We start from the raw sequence: 21,037 nt of genomic DNA on the forward strand, positions 1-21,037 counted from the left end.
ATCTTCTTTTCAAGCACCCATCTCAGGCCACCAGGAAATCTTTAATAAATTTCAAACATACCTACAAATGACATTGTGTGTTAGTTGCTCAGTCATGTCTGGCTCTTTGTGACCCCATGGACTGTAGCCCACCAGGCTCCTTTGTCCGTGGGATTCACATTACCTGACCACAATTCAATTAAACTAGAAATAACAAAACCAAGTCTCTACCACATGCAATTTTAAAACAAAATAAATGAAAAGAAGAAAAGTCACAAAACCAATAATTAATAAATTGGAAAAGCTGAAGAACTATAAATCCAAAACTGCTGTGAGGTGGGGGTAGGGACAGATCAATAGAAAAGCTACTAGCACAAATATATAAAATCAAAAATGACAACATTTAAAATCATAAACCATCTGAACAACTCTATGTAATTAAAGCTGAAAATATAGAAATGGACAATTTTTAGAAAAAGACAATTTACTAAAAATATCCCCAGTAAAGAGGAAATCTAAACAAATTATCATGAAAGCATCCCATCACCAAAAAAAAAGAAAAATACAGACTGAAGTGTCCTTGAGAACCAAGATTCTAAACATTGAAAAAAGGAAATACACATGTAAGACAGAAGGCAATAAACAAAAACCCAGTGGTCCTAAACTTGAACTGGAAGTATCAATATGAACTCTACAGTACTGCAAAGTAAATAAATATACATTAAGACTGGTTTATAATTTAAATTGTGCTTTAAATATCAAGCATTCAAAATTTAACTCAACATGATAAACAACTATTACCTTTCTAAGAAACTCTTCCATCCACGGATGAATGGATAAAGCAGCTGTGGTACAAAAAAAAGGAAATCCTACCATTTGTGACAACAAAAATGGGTAGACCTTGAGAGTATTATGCTAAGTGAAATAGGTCAAGGAAAGACATATACTATATGATCTTACTTTTATGTGGAATCTGTTAAAATAAAAAAAACTAGAAAGAGATCAGATTTGTGGTTACAGAGTTGGAGTGAGGAACCCAATGGAGAAGCATAATCAAAAGGTACAAACTTACAGTTACAAGATAAGTACTAAGGATGTTATGTACAGCATGAGAAAATGGATGCTAACTAAACTTACTGTGGTAATCGTTTCACGATATATGTTAAGTGAAAACATGCTGTTGTACACTGTGAACTTACACAAATCATATATGTCAATTTATATCTCAAACTTAAAAAAGATTAAAGGCATAAAAATCTTTCATAAGAAAAACCTTAACCATTTCACCACAAGTTATTTATCAAAAGATTCAACATAAATGTATGCTGTTCTATTAAACAATTAAGCTTCCCATAAAGAAATATCTGACATATTTGTTTTCTGTGTAACAAAAATGAAATATAGGGAGCCAAAACTCCAAACCAACACTTTAAAGAACATCCTTCAAAAGAACACATACTAGTATGGAATGAATGAACTGAATGGAGAACAGGAGAGAGGGGGGGAAGAATTCATGTCCTATTTACAGAATAATGGGCCTGATAATCTGCATTTCAAAGGCAAATCAATTATCTAGAATTAGGAAATAATAAATTAAACATTAAATATGTGGTTCCTTAATTCCAGATTAAATGACTTCTTAACTCCCTTTTTTATTTAACATAACTCAACTTTAAAAGTCACAGTGACTTTAAGGCACCATTAACATCAGTATGTGAACAGAAAGAAACCTCAGTGAAAGAACGAAAAGTTCACGTAGACAATACATACAGAAATTCAGTATAAAAGTCTGGACAACTCTCCTACTTCAAAGTTTACTCAAAATAATCAAACAGATTAATAATTTAAAGGAGAAAAAAGTCAAAGTCATTACAGAAAAAGAGAAATTTTAATTATCTCAGAAAAGGGAAGAAAGGCCTTTCTACATATGACACAAGAAAAGAGAATAAAAACATATTTACATACAAACTCAAAAAACATTCTATTTGATGAAAATCATAATCAATGTCAAATAAATCATCATTATACTGGGGGAGGGCAGGGAATACTTGTTACACAAAGCATATATAAAAGTAGTTTGCCTTCATACACAACTGTTCCTATAAATCAACAGAAAAAGAACTCACAGAAAAGGGGTAAAATGAGAAAAGGATATAAAGAGTTCACAGAAAAAGATCTTATATATAAAATTTTCATTCTCAGGCATTTCCTGGTGGTCTACTGGTATTAATATGGAATAATCTTCCAAGATAATTCCTTAAGTAAAGAAGGTTAGATAGCAAGATGGAGGGACTTTCCCTAGTGATCCAATGGTTAAGAATCCATCTTGCAATGCAGGGGACACAGGTTCAATCCCTAGTCTAGGAACTAGGATCCCACATGCTGCAGCACAACTAAACGTGCACACCACAATGAAACCCAACTTAGACCAAAAAAAAAAAAAAAAGAGCAAAGTGGACATCATGCTTCCACTTGTACTAGAAAGAAAAATATCACGTGCTTATATATCCATAAGATCTCTAGAAAAATTCATAGAAAACAGTTTATTCAGACAAGAACTATAGCTGGACAAAAGGAGAAGGTGACTTTTCTATTAAAAAAAAAAAAAAAAAAAACCCATGTACTATTTGTAATTTGCACTAGGTGCATGTATTCAAAATAATTTTAAATCCTCTTAAGTCTGACTCAACTTTACCAGTTCTTGAATCCTCAAACATTTTAATATAATCCATCTTTTTCTAAAGTCAAATTACACTGAAGCGTAAGATCCTAAGAACATCAACCAAGTTTCAACAAATGAATAAGTAAACCTAACCCTATGAATAAGTCAGTTCACAAAGTGCTACCAGATTCAGGATCCCTGATATGAAATTTAAAGATTTGGGGAATTCCCTGGCAGTCTAGTGGTTAGGATTCTGTGTTTCCACTACAGGGGGCAATCTCAGGGAACCAAGATCCCTCAAGCCACACAACATGGCTAAAAGTAAAAAAATTAAAATAATTTTTTAGAAAATAATTCAGGGAACTTTTTAAAGGACCTGATTATGAAGACAAAATATAAAATGAATATATATATTCACACACACACACACGCTATTTGTTAGGCAATCTGCTTAGGATTTTACAGTATTATCTCATTTAGTTCTCACTATCCCCAGGAGGTTGATATTATCTTTTCTTCAAAAAAGAACAACAGGTTTTTAGATGTGAAGTACATTTTAAAGTTCCCAGGGTCACAGTACTAATCAGTGGTAGCTCAAATTCTTAACCTCTATATACACCCTACACATACTGTAAATAACCCAGGGTACATTAGGTAGAGACCATGTGTTATATAAAATATTAGCTTTAAGTTTAACAAGTATGTAAGTCAGTCTCTATGTTCTGAGTTTCAAGTTTCTGCCTTACCTGTCAGGCACCATCTTGGGTTTATAGCTTTGTATCAAACCATAGAAAATACAGACCTCAATCTCAATCTAGACAAAAAGTCTTTTAGGTGGCAAAAAGAAGACAAGTAGTCTGAACTTCCACAACAGTCACAACATGCCTTCCACTAACCTAGCCATCTTTATCTCCAAACAAGACTTGTTCTCTCATCAAATTCAATCCTTGGAAGGCCCTAATTTAAAGTACTAAGGTGAAAACATTTTTACTCACTTTTTCCCATTTCCACAAAGTGCCTATAAAAGGAACTCATTTTAAATGGAGATCAAAGAGTACAATGTGAAAGATCTAAACTATGAGCTAAAAAATAAATAAATAAATAAACCTAAGGCAACTAGGCTTGCATAGGAAAAGTCCTTAAGACATCTTGATAATCAAGTAGTTTTCAACCTAGCTAGTGTTCATGAAGCAATGATTTCATCACTCACCTAATGATACTTGCTACAGTAGCCTTAAGTTTACCATCCTACCAGAGTTTTATTAAATAAGCCCCCTTGGAAGGGATCTAAAAGATTGAACGCCAAAAGCAAACTGAGAAAATCTGCAATACCAAAAATAATTAAAGCTCTATGGACATAAATCTGCATTTGCCAAAGATATCAGTTAATATAAATGAATTGTCATGGCCTTCCTGATTTCTGAAAACGAGCCTAAAATTGGCCACCCACATATTTCAAGGTCACTCCTTGAAATGTAAAGTGTTTTATCTTTTTAAGCCTGAGACTAGTTCCACTAAATTTCAATCCCTCTGACTGAACATTTCAAAACTATGGAAATTTTTTTAAAAGGCCAGGGTTGTAATAAAAAGAAGTCTTTATCAAGCAGTCCCTTCAGAAAGGTTACAGCAAACCCAACGTTAGCCTTGAATCTAGCAAACAGACTAGAAGTTCATGTAACAATTATTTAAGTCTAGGCAGATAAAGAACTTTCCTGGTGGCTTAGACCATAAAGAATCTGCCTACAACGCAGGAGACCTGGGTTTGATTCATGGGTCCAGAAGATCCCCTGGAAAAGGAAATGGCAACCCACTCCAGTATTCTTACCTGGAGAATTCCAGGGACAGAGTAGCCTGGCAGGCTATATACAGTCCATAGGGTTGCAGAGTCAGACACCACTAAGCAACTAACACTCTCAGGCAGATAAAACCGCTTCTAAATGATCAGACAACAAAGAAATTCAGCTATAAATAATCCCCTAACAAATTTTACCTAGCCCCCAGGCAGTTAAATAGAAGTTCTACAATAAAATACTGAGGGTGGTGGTGTAGGTGGGGGATGGATTACATTATCTAAGATGTCTTTGCTCTACCTAAACGCACGGAGCATATAACAATAAACAAAAATGAGACAAGGTACCTGTCCTCAGAAGTTTATGCAATAAAGATAGGTGAGAGGAGATAATTAAGAGACTGATCTGAATGTAATACAGTAACAAGAGAAATCAAATGTTACACAAAGGGGGTTGCCTACTTCACACAGAATGATTACAGAAAGTCATTCAGAATGTAACGTATGAGCCTAAACTGAGCTAAAGAAGAAAAGAGACAGAGCATAAAGGCCCAAAGACAGGAAGGAAAATGCCTGGTGTATTTAAGGAAGAAAAGGCCAAATCAATGGTCTAGGATGACAGTAACCAAGGTTGCAGAGAAAAAGAAGGGACAATGAAGTTGCTTGTAGGCTACAGAGTCTGCATGTTATTCTTAGGTCCAATGGAAAGACCATGCTCTGGGAATAATGAATTATAATAATGCAAGAATGGCACAATTACAAAGTTACAAGGCTACAAGCAGTTCAAGTAAGAGAAGATCAAGGCTTGTAAAAGCACAGTGATGGTGGAGCAGAAATGGATATATTTGGGAAAGCAAAGAGATTTACTAAGATGAGACCTGATTATTTAGCCTGAATAGGCGGATGCTGTATCCGTTTATTGAGCTACGGAAGCACGGACAAAGCGGCTGGGAAAGACTCAAAGACAAGTTCAGTTTTGGATGTGTTAAATTTGTAAATGAAATAAAGAAGTCAAGGTCGATTAAATTACAAGCCTAGAATATGGGGAGGAGGTCTGGACTGGAGATTTAAATTTGAGATCTTTTGCATAAAGATGCCGTCTAAAATTTGGAACCAAACTGCAAGTTAAGCAATTACCTCAGAAGAGTGTAACGACTATGGTTCAACAATTTTAAAACAGGTCATAAATGCAATCTAAATACACCTAGTTTTTGCTCAGTTCCCTACCTTCCCTTATCTACAATCTCCCTCCTGCTGATCACATGCTCCTCAAACACTACTATCTATACGGCCCAGCCGTAACAATACTACTACTACTACTACTGCTACTACTACTACTGTTGCCATCATTTTACAATTTCAAAGCATTTAACATTCATTATTTCTGTAATGATAACTTTGTGAAGAAAAAAACTAGTTTTACCAGAGCAGAAAATAAAGTCTTAAAAAGGCTGGCCTGGCCAACATTAAATAGCTTTTATTTACTAGATGATATGAAATCAGCATTCAAATTTAAGGACTGTGTTTACTCTATGTTCACCGAACTTCAGAGAAGACAAACTACATGAGTTTAGGAATCTTGTATTATTACCTTGTTTGCTACTAAATGCCCAGCACCAATCAAAGTACAGGCACATAACAAACATCTACCAGGCAATAAACATCTCTAGCACAGACTAATACTCAAGAAATAAAAATCCCAGATCCACTGTTGAGTCAATATTTTACCATAAATAAGATGATATGCTTGTATCTTACTTTCTCATTTGCGACATAAAAATGTTGTCATTTATTTTCCAAGTATGCTTACATATAAATTAGATAATATCTAACATCGAAAGCCATTCAAAAGACAATTGCTCCATGAATTCAAGATGGCATTATTTTGCAACAGGTCGTATTTCATATCCCCATAAAAACAATTTCCCCCTTTAACCCAAATTTCCTATAAAAGATGTCAATCAGGTTTTAAAATAAAGCAGAAAGAAAAAGTCAAAAGCTACCATTTGTATTTATTAACTGCTGCTTTGTGGAACTGACATATATCAAAGAAGACACAAACAGTTCCACATATATAAGGTCAATTGACATTCAACAGAGGTATTTCAACATCATTCAATGGGAAACAAAGTCTTTTCAACAAACAGGAGAGTAAGACATCTATATTTAAAAAAGAAAAAAATGAACCTCAATCCTTTCACATGCAAAAAAAAAAAAGAATTCACTCCAAATGGATCACAGATCTAAAAATATAAACTACAAAACTTCCAGAAGAAAGCTAAAAAGCAGGAGAAAATCTTATGAATTCGGGTTAAGTAAAAATTTCTTATGACACAAAAAAAGCACAAATCATGAAAGAAAAATAACCAATTTTACTACAAGTTTTAAAATGTCTGATCTCCAAAACACAGTTAGAAAATGAAGATAAACCACAGATAGGAAAAATTTGCAAAATACGTTATCTAATACACTTATAGTTAAAATAAAGAATTCTTACAATTCAATAAAATAAGCTAATCTTTTAATGGATCAAAGACTTGAAAAGACACTTCACCAAAGCACATTAAAAGATGCTTATCATGTCACTACACTGTATGATAGCTTTAATGTGGCTAACTGCCCACTCAACTACCCTAGCAGTAAATAATATTAAAGGAAAAATTAATCAACTTGAGGTACTTTTCTTCCTTAAAGGACAAGAGTATTTATTAGATCACCTGCTTCTTTTTAAGAAGGGCAAATAACCTGTAGAGTATGGTCTGGAAATTAGGGGGCAGAGAGGAGGGTATCTGATCATACTTTGCTATTATATATTGAAATACATTATCATAAATGTCTATTTTCTCATTACGGCTGTATAACATTGTGATCTTACTATATGCATAGGCTATTTTATTTCAGGATAGTATAGAGCACTTTAAAAAGTATTTGTCACAAAAGGTTAGGAATATGACAGAATTCTGTACCACCGCTCTAGAGCTGTGCTGTCCAATATGGCAGCTAGTGGTCACAGGCTGTAATTTAAATTGAAACAAAAATTAAACAAATCTTAAAATTCAAATCCACATCTGCACTAGCTGCATTTCAAATATCCATAACGACATATGAAGTCTTAAAGTGTTAGTCGCTCAGTCGTGCCTGACTCTTTGCGATCCCATGGACTGCAGCCCACCAGGCTCCTTTCCAGACAAGGATTACTGGAGTGGGTTGCCATTTCCTTCTCCAATGACATATAGCTAGTGATTAGTATACTGAAAGAATAGACACATAATCTTACACCTTTTCACAAAGTTCTGTTGGATAGCACTGCTCTTAGAATAAGACCTACTATTTAGAACCTTGGAATGCTAAGGAAGCTAATTGTAACAGAAGAATGCAAATAATCCAAATTAGGGTTCCCTCACTTACTGAGAAGCTTGCATAAACTATTTAATTTCAGACTGACTTTCTTAAACCACTGAACAGAAATAGATTTTACATGATAATTTGGGGAAACACTTTATAAATTAAATTGCTATATAAACATTAGTCATGAGGTGATTCTAAAGGAAAATATTCCTGAAAAAGAACTTACGTGAGCATTTTAATAACAAGTCACAACTGTATCACATTAAGGAAAATAAAATTTAGTTGCTGGCTAAGAATAAAGTTTCTAAATTCCTGAAACAGAATAGAATTTGACTTTCTTCCTACTTAACTATCATCCTAAAACTAACTATGAGCCATAATGGTTGGAGGTTCGAGGTTCTGGATACAGAATGTGTGGACTCAGAAATCCCACTTATTGGCTGTGTAACCTTAATAAGCAATTTAAAACCTCTGACTTCATTTTCTTACCTATAAAATGAGAATAGAACCTTCCCACAAGCTGCACCTATGAGGATCAAATTAGTTAATACAGTTAAAAAGGTTTGAATACTGCTTGAAACATTGTAAGCATTAATATGGATTAACCCATTCATTCCGATAGATGTTGATATCAAGAATAAAGAACTCCTATAACTCAACAACAAAAACAGTCTGGTTTAAAAATGGGCTAAAGGTGTTTCTCCAAAGCATACAGATGACCAAAAAGCACACCAGACATCACTTATCACATTACTAATCACTAGGGAAATCCAAACCAAAACCATAACAATACCACTTCACAACCATTAGAACACAATATACAGAAAACAACAAATGCTGAGAAAAATTTGAAGAAATTGGGACCCCTGTACATCGCTGGTAGAAATAAGAAACAGTGCAGCCTCTATGGAAAACAATATGGTGGTTCCTCAATTAAAAATAGAATTACCACATGATCAGCAACTCCATTTCCGGGTATCTATCCAAAAGAATCGAAAGCAAAGATGCAAACAAATATTTGTACTCCCATGTTCACAGCACCATTATTTACAACAGTCAAAAGGTGGAAGCCCGAGTGTCCATTAATGCATGAATGGACAAATAAAATGTGGTACATGCACATATAATGGATTAGAGTCTTAAAAAAAAGGGTATTCTGATTGACCCATGGTACAACATGGATGAACCTCAAAGACGCTCAAAGGAAGTAAGCCAGTCACTAAAGGACAAATTTGCATGATTCCACTACTAAGAGGTACCTAAAGTAGTTAAGTTCATAGAGACATAAGGAGAGTGGTGATTTCCAAGGGTTGGGAGGAGCAAGGAATAGTTATGGTTTAACGGGTAGAGGTTCAGTTTTACAAAATGAAAAGAGCTCTGGAGATGAGTGCTGGTAATGGCTGTGTAACAACATGAATGTACCTAAATGCCACAGAACTATACACTTAAAATTCAGCATTTCAGTTATTTTTATGTTATGGGTATTTTGCCACAAACTATTAATTAGAACCAAAAAGTCTACTTTATTATAAACATATCCAATTTCCTTGAAGATATCTTTCAAAATATTTAAGAAGTGTTTCAAAGAGTACAATATCAATAGGTAAGAGGTACCCAGAGTAGTTAAATTCATAGAAGATACAACAGTGACTGCCAGGGACTTGGGAGAATGGAAAATGGAGAGTTAATGGTTGGCATTCAATTTGAGAAGATAAAAGAACGTTCTGAAGATGGACAGTGGTGATAATTGCACGATGTGAAGGTACTCGAGGTCACTGAAGTGTACACTCAAAAAAGACTAAAATGGTAAATTTTACATTTATTTTACAATAGAAAAGTTCCTCATTACACAGATTGGGAGATTAGTGCAAATAGGGCCGAAGATTTTACTTCTCTATCTCATACAGTGGCTCAAAAGGCAGAAAAGACTTATATCTGCTAAACTGATACAAATTTAGAAACTATTTTCTTCTCTAAACTTAAAACAACCTATTTGTGGGGATGAAGACTTTACCTAATTATATTGACAACGTGTGGGTGTCCTCGGTCACTCAGTAGTGTCCAACTCTTTGCAACCCCATGGGCTGCAGACTTCTCGGTTCATGGAATTTTCCAGGCAAGAATGCTAAAGTGGAATGCCGTTTCCTACTCCAGGGGAATCTTCCCAACCCAGAGATCAACCAACCCGCCCCCGCCTCTTGCATTGGCAGGCAGATTCTTTACCACTGAGCCTCCTGTGAAGCCCCCATACTGACAACAGGTTGTAAAAGAATTACCCCCTAGTTTTTTTTAACTATGTCCACAAAATCTTTTGACAAAAGGTGGAACCATACTTCTTACTCCTTGACTGTGGGCTAGACTTAACAGCTTGCTTCTAATGAAAAGAATGTGGCAGAAGTGACTTCTGAGACTAGGTCATAAAAGGCACTGCACACTTCTACCTACCTTTCTTCTCAGATCACTTCCTCTGGAAATGCAGCTGCCATGCAAACAGCTGGAGATCTACATATGCAAAGGAAATTGAGTCCTCTAGACAACAGCCAGCAGCAACCTGCTAGCTCAAAGAGGAACACCTTCTTAGAAGGAGACCCTCTAGGCACCAGTCAAGCCTTCAAATGACAGCAACCCTTGAGATTTTTGTAAAAGACATAGAAGAAGCCAGAACCACTCAGCTAAACTGCTACCAAATTTCTGACCCACAGAAAATCCATGTGCAATAGTATTCTTTTAACTCCCCTGTTTAAAGAATATACAGTTTTAAGTAAAAAAAAAAAAATGTTTTGCCATTAGAAAGGAAAAAACAAGAACATACAATTGACCCTTAAACAACATAGTCATTAGAACTGTGCAGGCCCACTTACATGTGGATTTTTATCAATGTTAAATACTAAACTACTACACTACCCAAAACAGGTTGAATTTGTGGATGCAAAACTGCAGATACCAAGAATCCTCAGATAGAGACGTCTGGCCTTCTATATGCAAATTATCCAATTCAAAGGTGAGTGCCCATAATCCCCATGTCATTCAAGAGTCAACTGTGTTATTTATGTTCACTGAAAGCTAACTTGTTTTTACTAGTATACACACATAAGTAAAGACAAAAAAATGACAATTTTTCAGCTAAATAATTTTTTAAAGGTATCTGCGAGGTGCAACCAAAACAATCCATTCAACTAGAATTTTTAAGATCCTTGCTTCAAAAAAAACAAAAACACAACTACGGAACAACTTCTAAATACAGTTTTAAAAATACATAACCTGGAAACTGAATTAACGGGTAGGAAATGAAGATGAAAACAACGCACTCCCCAAATTGTGAACACAAAGATGACTAAAGAAAACTGGGCCTTCCCTGGTGGTCCAGTGGTTTGGAGTCCACTTGCCAATGCATGGGACATGGGTTTGATCCCTGGCCTGGGAGGATCCCACATGCCTCACAGCAGGAGCGCAGCTACTGAACCAGTGTTCTGGAGTCCAAGCAACACAACTAGAAAAAATCCACACAGCAACTAAGTCCAGCACAGCCAAAAGTAAATAAATAAAAAATTTTTTAAAGAAACTGAATATGATCTTTTATATAAAAAGATGCAGAAAACAGCAACTACTTGAAGAGATACAGCACAAAAGCTTGTAAGCATTCTGCTGGGTGGGACAGCTAACAAAAAGGGGAAAAGCAGGCAGGTAAAACTGAAAAGGAAATCCAATCATAAAAGTCTTATCAGTAATTACATTTTGTGTCTCGTGATCCTGCTGTTGAACCTGCTCTCCAAAAAAATACATAGAAGCACCTTCAAATACATCTATTTCAGAGACTTCTCAAATCAGTCTCTCATTCACATAGCCAAAAAGAACTCATGTTAGGAGCCCCTCACACATGAAACATTAAAAGAGGGGAGGACATAGGATACATCTCTTTGCAACTTGCTCTTTCCGAAATATTCCAGACATGACCCAAAAGGCTGCTAAAGTAACAAAACCAAGAACTGTAATTTAGGCAGATTTTTCTGGCCACAGTAAAAGACTTTGTAGAGACGTAAACTCAACTAAGGACCTCCTTGTTGGCTCAGACGGTAAAGAATGTGCCTGCAATGGGGGAGACCCGGATTCAACCCCTCGGTTGGGAAGTTTCTCTGGAGGAGGGCATGGCAACCCACTCCAGTATTCTTGCTTGGATAATCCCCATGGACAAAGGAGCCTTGCGGGCTACAGTCCATGAGGTTGAAAATAGATGGACACAACTGATCGACTAAGCACACACACACAAACTCAACTAAAGTAGGGTATTTCCTTAGCCAAAGATCAAGCTAGGCCGATAGATTAAACTGGAAATGAGAAGGAAAGCGTGACTAGGATGCAGGTAATGCCGTTAACAGAAACAAGAGACAGAAATAATTTCAGAGACCATAATATTAGTTTAACATGTAAAACATATTAAACAGAATTTTAAAATGTTACACATACAATAAAACTTTACCTACATACTACACCTCACAATTAACAAAAAAGCCTTCACATATTTTATTTCCATCATTTTTATGAAAAAAGTAAAGCCAAGAGATTAAGTAAATACGTCCATGCATGCTAAGTCGCTTCAGTCGCGTCTGACTCTTTGCAACCCAAAGGACTATGGCCCGCCAGGCTCCTCTGTCCATGGGATTCTCCAGGCAAGAACACTGGAGTGGATGGATCGTCATCCCCTCCTCTAGGGAATCTTTCCCGCCGAGGGATCGAACCCCCATCTCTTAGGTCTCCTGCACTGACAGGCAGGTTCTCTACCACCAGCACCACCTGGGAAGCCCTTAAGTAAATATACAAGGTCACAAAGACCCTTTTCTAATATTCCAAATACTAGTCCTAACTCCCCCAAAACTACCCTTTTCCTACATCACTACCCCTAACTGGATCTAAATTGTTATCTAAACGCTATATTAAAAAGTGGCTGAGTCAAAGACAATTAGATAATCTGGCCTATTTAGGTTCTAGCCTCACTTGTAATTTTACTTTCAGATTAGAGGTTCCCATCCTTAGTCCCTTCCCTTGTTGAATTTTACTTTCTTCTCTCATCTGTTCATTTCATAATCTGAAACCATACTTTAATTTTTAGCTAACCAAAAGTTAGCACTCAAATAGCTACTAACAAATTGTAAAACAGTGGTTTTTCTTCTTTTAGCTGGTCTCCAAGCTCCACTAGTAATCATTATTAACCAAAGAAAAGCAGTAAATGAGAAGAAAAACAAAAATATCAGTGATAATATTCAAACAATTAATAAAAGTAAAATCCACATGAAGACAGTATTAAACATGGCTAGTTTGGGTCTCTCTAGTCCGACTTGGAGACTTGGTCAAGACTCCTACACCAGTCTCAGTCTCCCTAAAATTTTTAATTTCTCACCTATACAACTAGTAGTAGTTTTCTCTACGATATACTACTATGTACTACACAATCATCACCTACAAATGTTAATCATTGTAATTGTTATTTTAGACCTATATATTGTTCAGGCACAGAAGTGGGGGGAGGGGGATGGGAGAAAGGGAGATAGAGGTATTTATGGGGGGGAAGAACCCAACCATTACTTCAATTACTCTGGTACTGTGTATCTCAATGCCAAGAAAATAATGAAATATTTATCAAAACACTCAAGTTGAATAAAGCTGCCCTTGAACAACTACTGTAAGCAAATTCAAGGATTAAAGTTAATTGTTAAAAACCCTGGTCACTAGAGTCATCTTTATCCTGATATTACTGCTTGGAGCAACAGGAGAAATTTAAAGAAAAATAATCACAAACAGTAAATCTTATGTGGTTCTTTTCTATAAAAGAACCATTCACTTCCAGTTCAAATTCCTAATCACATTCAAAATGCATGTTCTTAGATAAGAAACTTGAAAACCCACTAAGGTTGAGCAATACGTAAAATACAGGCTTCCGAAGCAAAGAAAAGGGCAGAAGGGGGGTTGTTCTCATCACAGGTTTATATAAATAAAGGTGGAAACTAAGTTACAAGTACTACACAAAGCTCTGACAGAGAAAACAAATCTCCTTTTCTGACAGATTTATTTAACTCTAATCTCAATTTTACATCAGAAAATAAAATACCACGTATGTCTAAATACCTACAATCTTTTGGACTCTCCTACCTCTCCTGCTCTAAGGAAGCTAACAGGATTCAACAGCATAACAACAAAACAATAAATGAGTCAAATGACCAGTTATTAGGCTATCCTGGCAAAGTGTGCAACTATTACGGTATTTTTTAATCTCAGAGAGATAATTAAGTGAAAAAAATAACCCTCTTAACTTTAGCTACATTCGTCTGTTAATATAAACCGCTTCAAAAATAAATTTTAGTCAATTTTTTAAAAACACTTCTACTGAATGCCTAGGACTCACTAAAATAAACTAAATGCAATAACAAATCATAATACAAGTCAATCCTCAAATAAACAATTAAAAGATGATACTCTTTTGTCAAAGGATTTTTATTACAGCAATTAATATTCACAACTTTTTTTTTTTTAACCAAGATTTGTTTATAAACTTAAGGCAACACTACCTTCTGGAGGCAGAAAATATATACTCTTTTTTTCTTAAGTTAAAGGTTCTTAGTGTACCTTCTCTTCCTCTCAGTTTCTGTTCCTAGTAATGACTTTTTGAAACTTTTTGGAACTTAATGAACAGTCTGAAATACAAAGCCACTTCAAAATTTGTTTCAAAAAATTTCTGTAATGGATTAAAAAGTTAGGAATTGTTACCCCTTAAAACAATTTACTTCATGAAAGACCAGATTAAAAGTCAAGCCCTGTAATTTGTTTAAACAACTACCTAATTCTACACTGGAACACTAAACTGCGTTCAGAATGTAATCTAAACTCATATTTAGGAAGTATATTGGCTATTTGTTGAGTTTTTTCCTACCTTTCTATTAATCCATAAAGCCATACTGACCATATGGATTTGTCTCTTCAGAAGCACAAAAACTTCAGAAGCACAAAAACTTCAAATGTGAACAGTTTCATCTGAAATATTCTTAACAATTCTTTCTGCATTTCAATTTACTTAACAGTTCTTTACAGACTGCCCAGGAAACTGAAGCCAAGGAATCTGACTGCAAGAAACTGAAAGGCTTCCAAAGAATAACATAGGATAAAGTTGACTCATTACAGTTTACAAATGAACATTTGATTTGCTCACCATATAGTACTTACAAATTCCAACAGGACTGCACAGGAAGGTGTTGGGTTTGTCTCTGTAATCTTTATGTTTTCCAGTTTGTTTTTTTATTTTGTATCCTCTGAAATAATATCCAAGTTCTTTGAAGACACTTAACCTATGGCTATTTGACATAGAGTTACTTCAGTCAGCTACCCATACTTCTGTTTTAAAGTTTTCATATGGCTATCGCCAGAATTAGCCAAGTTCCTTGGATTTTAAGATTTTAAAGTCTTCTTTATTATTCCATGTACTTGTCACTGTTGTACTTATCCACTCCAGATGAAATAATCCAATTTATGAGTCAAAAAGCAAAAACAAAAAGAAAATTTCACATCTGAAGAGCATTCCTAAACATCAGCATAAACAGAGACTATCTCAATACTACCATGCTGCTGGGAAACTGCCACATCTTAAATTTCCACGTAAATAAAAGATAAAAGCAAAAAGACTCTGTATTCATTCAATGTCTTCATTTAGAAAAGCTGTCCCATTGTGACACGAAAAGGGCTGAGGTCAAAAATTCCTAAAACTTTTAATAAAGGTAAAAATAAACTGCCATGAAAAACTTCAGCAATATTTAAACAGTAATTTGAAAACTGCCGAAACTACTCAGTACACAAATCAAACATATCTTACAGTTTTGGCTGAAGAACACCAACAAGAGGGGAGGGGTTGGGGGGAAGGCAAAAACACCACCAGCTGAAACACTTTAAACCAGTTATATAATCCGTTTGAACCAAAATACTGAAGAAATGCCTGGGTCTCTTTTTAAGTAGCTTGTAGAATTGTTCACTACTATCAATTCACTTCAGAGATGATTCTTGCCAATTTTAATAAACTTCTGGGGTAAAATTATCCAAAAACATTGTAATTCCAAAATGGCCACTTGAAATATCCGGGGCCTTTTACACAAAACCTAGAAGATGATCTTCATATCTGAGTAATTCAATCACCTGTAAAAGTTATAAAAAAATTTTTTTAATTACACACTTAATTTTAATTTTGAACTAAAAATTAATCCCCATCCTCAACAGTCAACCTCTGGAGAGAAAGGCACTTCCGCACCCAAAAAAGGTCTACTGTATGAAAAGGACTTCAAAATATGTAGAGGGGGAGAAAAAAAGGTGGGAGATGGTATTATGGTAGACAAGTGCTGATTCCAACTGGGAAGGGTGTGCAGATATAAGGTAGAGGAATTATATAAGCAAACCTTCTTATACTTTGAGTAAATGTTACAAACGAGCAAACAATCTTCTAAGAGATCTTCCGTATTTTCTATTCAAATCTACCAAAAGAAAACGCAAAGACAGGTGTGCTGCCACGCAGCATTACTAAATGCAACTTAGCGAATGAGGGATATAAAGAGAAAGACGCTCCCTCCAAATCAGAATGTCCAAAGGAAAGGGGCACATTTTCCCCATTCAGAGTAGGAAGGTAAGTGGCCGGGAAGTGGGACAACAACATTCCTTAAATCCGCCCGAGGGTAAGACTTACCCGGCAGCCACGAGATGTGAGGGTTCCCATTTCCTTGAATTAAGAAAACAGGTTTCTCTCAACACTGAGGGGGTGGAAGGTACTGAGCCCTTCTCGTATACCACGTTAAGAGTGCTTTTCTCCCCAACCAGACCGAGTTCCCTCAGACCCTACAGGACTCAGAGGATCAAGGCTGCGCTCGCCTCGGTCCACAGTCACGGACCTGGAGAGGCGGGCTGAGCGGGTGCGCTGAGAAACAACCAAAGGCCACAACTCGGCCTGGACTCTCTCAACCCTCAGACAGCGGCAGCGGTGCAAAAGGAGGCGGGCGCCTGCGAGAGGCCGAAGAGAGGAAGACCGAGCACGAAAGGCGTCGGACCCATTCCCAGCCTCCGCCAAACAACAACCCCCCCCCCCGCCCAAGCCGCCCGGGCTAAGCCACCCACCCCCTCCCACAACCGCCACCTCCGCTCCACCCGGACCAAGTCAATACCTAGAGGGGCCTCGCCGCGCCGTCCTTCCCTCTCTGTCCTCGCTCTCCCGCCACCCACCCCCCAGTCCTCGGGCAGCCTCACACCTCGCGCCGCCAACGCCGCTCCCGACCCCTCAAACCTCAACGCCGACACGGGTACCCCCTCCCATCCCTAGACCCTGGCGCCGAGCGCAGAGGACGCTATTACCTTCTGCCACACCAGAGGTGCCCCTGGCCTAGGGGTGCCACTGCGCTCGATCCCGGGAGGAGGTTTTCGGTACTTTGAATAATCCCCTTTTGCCGCTTTTCCCTCCCCCACAACCAGTCTCAGTCCCAAAATGGCGCCGACCCGATCCGCAATGTTCTGGGCCAAGTCTCGCGAGATCGTGGAAGGTGGCGAGGCGGGGAAGAAACTAAAGGGGCTGAGGAGAAGGGAGGGGAAAGGCGGGGCGAGGAGAAGGAGGAGGGAGATAGGGTGTGGAAGAAGCGGTGCGAACGAACCTACTGGGCGGGGCAGCAGGAGGAGCGTCTCCACCAGAGAACCTTCTGGCCTAAGCAACCGCTCACGCCCCGGCCAAAGAAGCGCCGCCCTCTACGTCGAGCGGCTGGGGGAGGGGAAGAGGGCGTGGTTATGCCTAGGGGAGGGGCTTCGAGGAGGTCCCGGAGGCAGGAGCGCGCGGGGGGCGGTGGCTCCGCGCGGTGACGTCAGGAGCAGCTGGAGTCGGGGATTACCCCCTGCTGCTGACGTGAGGATGGTGAACAATCGGGAATGTTCGGTGGAAGGGGGAATTCCCCGTTGCTCCCTGAGGAGCCCCTCCTCCGGCCCTTCCCCCCGTCCGCGCCCGCCCCGGAGCCTGGGATGGTGGGGCTAGGGGAGGGCGAGAGGAGAACGCCGATTCGGCAGGCGGCCACGCCGGCTCGAGTGGCTCGCGCCGCGGCGTCTACCCTGGCTGGATGCGCTGAGGAGCGGCGGCGCGCGCGATGCGCCGGATACCTCGCTCAGGCCTGGGAGGCTGAGAGATCACATGCTCGCCGGTACACAGACCTGCGCGAGCGGAGCGCAGACGGAGTTGGTGCAGGACTAATCCGGCGCCTTGAAGCAGTGGATCCACTGTCGTATGCAAATACGAGAGTGTCGAACATAAATAATATACGCGAGGCCGGTGACTGAGGAGACGAGACTCGCTGATTGGGAACGAAGCCCAGATTGTCAGGGATACAAGTAGCTACTGGATATAACCGTGCTAATTATCGTTTTTCTCTTTATTAAATCTACAGCAGGGAAGGATTATTTCAACAGTATCTCGGTTCCTCACAGCTCGTAAGGTTCGGTATAATAAATTTTGTGGGCGTCACCGTTTTCTAATTGCGATGCCTTTTTTGCTTTGAAACTGAAGACTCACGTTGAAACCTGTGAAATCAGCCTTTCAAGGGGTATCGCAAAGTAAGAAAAGTAACCGTATTTCTTTAGCAAGTATGTAGGGGAAGGGTGTCTTAACGAGGGAAAAACCGGAGAAGAAAAATTTCTTGGCTCTTCGCCCTCCTCCAAGCCATGAGGATTTCATACACGGAAACTTTATGGTTCTTTATGTGCATTATGGGGTTTGTAGTTTAATGAACTGCTTCTAAAAGCTACCTGAAAAAAATAAATATAAAAAAAATAAAAGCTACCAGAAAGAATGTTTGAATATAAACTCTCACCAAAAATTACACCTCCCAATCTTTTCGTTTTCGTAGGGAAGATGGACACTTGGCAATTAATAATGCCTCGCTGAGTGCAAAGAAATGAGAATTAACACTTGCTGGATTCCTTGTCTGTGGCAAGTACTTAATTCTTACACTAGTCTCTGAAGTGGTGTTGTTTTCCTCCTTTTGCAGATGAGGAAACTGGTTCAGATTACACAACATAGGATGTGGGTGCCACCACTTGGCTGTACCGTACTTTAACTCAAGTGTGTTTGGGTCTTAATTCACGTTGTTTACACCACACCACATTGCTTCCATAGAAATAACGTACGTATTGGGACAAGACCTGCTGCTGCTTCTATTTCTAAGCATGGTGTCAATTCAACAAACAAAGGAAAATATTGATGCTTTGAAAACACGAATTGTACCTTTCATATGGCAAAAGATATAAAGCTGAAAACCCAATAGTGAATGGAGAAACAGTTGTAACATGGATGACAAAAATGTTAATATTTAATTAAATACAGTTGGTTACTATCCGTAATATCTAATAATGTTCAATTTACATAATAAATACATTAAGAGCTCTTACAAATTATTAAGGAACAGGCAACCATACTAACTCTTTTAAAAGGTCAAAGGACATGAAGAAGCCAGTCATGTATGTGTCAGTAATTATATGAAAAGATGTTCTACCTCACTAAAAATCAGAAAAAATGAAAATAAAACTAATAGTGACATACTGTACTACATTTCACCTAGCAGACTGACAAAGATTTAAAAAGAATAAAAACTAGATGAAGGTATAAGATAATAAGGAATAGGCATTTGTGTATCAACAGCTATTCTACATCTGAGAATTTCTATTAGTAAAATAATAAGAAAGGTGTCCAACAATTTTATAAAGATATCCATTGATAAGTTGCTTATAATTACAAAAGCCATTTAAAATGATGATATACTTCTTTGTAAAAAATGATAACATGAAAAGATGTTCACAGCAGACATTACTGAAAAATGTCAGTTACAGGACTGTCCATTTTCTGTCATCTAGAAAAACTTTATATCAAAAGATTAAGTCTGACTAAATAGATATCAAAATGTTACCAATGTTTATTTCCAGGTAGAGAATCTTTATACTTGTTAAGGGCCTGTGTTATTTTCCTAATCATTAAAAAACAAGCTAACTAAAAAAAATACAAGAATCTGTCTTCAACCAGTAATATGGTTTCCATTATTTTGTTCATTTAGTGAAATGTAAACAAAGGATTTATCACATAATAGTTTATTTTATTAGTTAGCATAACATTATAATAGTTTGAAAAACGCTTTTTTAACCAAGCCCTGTATAAGAAATAAGGGCTTCCCAGGTAACTCAATGGTAAAGAATCTGCCTGCCTATGCAGGAGAGGAAAGTGATGCAGGTTCGATCCTTGGGTAGGGAAGGTTACCCTAGAGTAGGAAATGTTAACCCATTCTAATACTCTTCCCTGAAAAATTCCATGGACAAAGGAGCCTGCTAGGATATAGTCCATGGCATCGCAAAGAGTTGGACACAACTGAGCATGCACACACTCTTCACTTTATATAAGAAATATTGACAAATTTGACAACTCTTTCAGTGATTTTATAAATATTAGTCATAAAGAGATTAAGTAACTTGCTTCAAAATAATGTTAGCTCCAGTATACATGATGTATAAATGAAGGTATTCATTTCCAACTTATGTGTAATAGTGAAAACCAGAAAACCTAAATGCCAACCAAGTGTGTGTGTGAGTGCATGCTGAGTGGTGTCCAACTCTTTGGGACCCCAGGGACTGTAGCCTACCAGGCTCCTTTGTTCATGGGATTTTCTAGGCAAGAATATTGGAGCAGGTTGCCATTTCCTACTTCAGGGTATCTTCCCAACTCAGGGATGAACCTGCCTCTCTTGCATCTCCTGCACTGGCAGAAGGATTCTTTACTACTGTGCCACCTGGGAAGCCCCTACCAGTCAAGTACTGGTTAAAAAATTAATGTGTATCCATATAGTAGAATACTATACAGCTGTTAAGAATAAGGTAGGCCAATATATGCAAAGATATTCAATATGTTAAGAGGTGAAATTATGTGACAAAACAATATATATATATATATAGCATCAGAATCTGTTTTTTAAAGTATGTATATTTATATAGCAATAATGAAAGAATAACTTTAATATTCATCAGATCAAGATTTTTTTGTTTTATTCACTTCTGTGCTATTTGAATATACTATTTTATAATAATTTGATGTTTAAAACTTAATTGCCAAAAATCTAAAGCAGTTGGGAAGCAAAATATTTCTGTAGGAAACCTTGAATCTTTCCAAACTATATCCAGTGTTCCTTTTCTGTGTTCCCATTATGCAATCCTGTGTTCATATC

The 21,037-nt window shown here is 37.5% G+C and overlaps 1 protein-coding gene across 4 annotated transcripts in view; it reads right to left on the bottom strand.

Annotated features, from left to right (window-relative positions):
• Positions 1-17,328, bottom strand: part of GPBP1 (GC-rich promoter binding protein 1) — a 67,950-nt gene extending 50,622 nt beyond the window's left edge. The window contains exons 1-3 of one of the 4 annotated variants that reach the window (XM_061129765.1): positions 17,151-17,328; positions 16,492-16,524; positions 14,991-15,950 (exon numbers count right to left, since the gene is read on the bottom strand). The gene's annotated coding sequence lies outside the window, so the exon portion shown is untranslated. Of the gene's footprint in view, positions 1-14,976; positions 15,951-16,491; positions 16,525-17,150 lie in introns of all 4 variants that reach the window. The other 3 variants (XM_061129763.1, XM_061129764.1, XM_061129766.1) reach the window with 3 other exon arrangements.
• Between the last annotated feature and the right edge of the window lie 3,709 nt (positions 17,329-21,037).

This window comes from Dama dama, chromosome 25 (assembly GCF_033118175.1).
Source record: "Dama dama isolate Ldn47 chromosome 25, ASM3311817v1, whole genome shotgun sequence".
NCBI classification, from domain to species: Eukaryota; Metazoa; Chordata; class Mammalia; order Artiodactyla; family Cervidae; genus Dama; species Dama dama.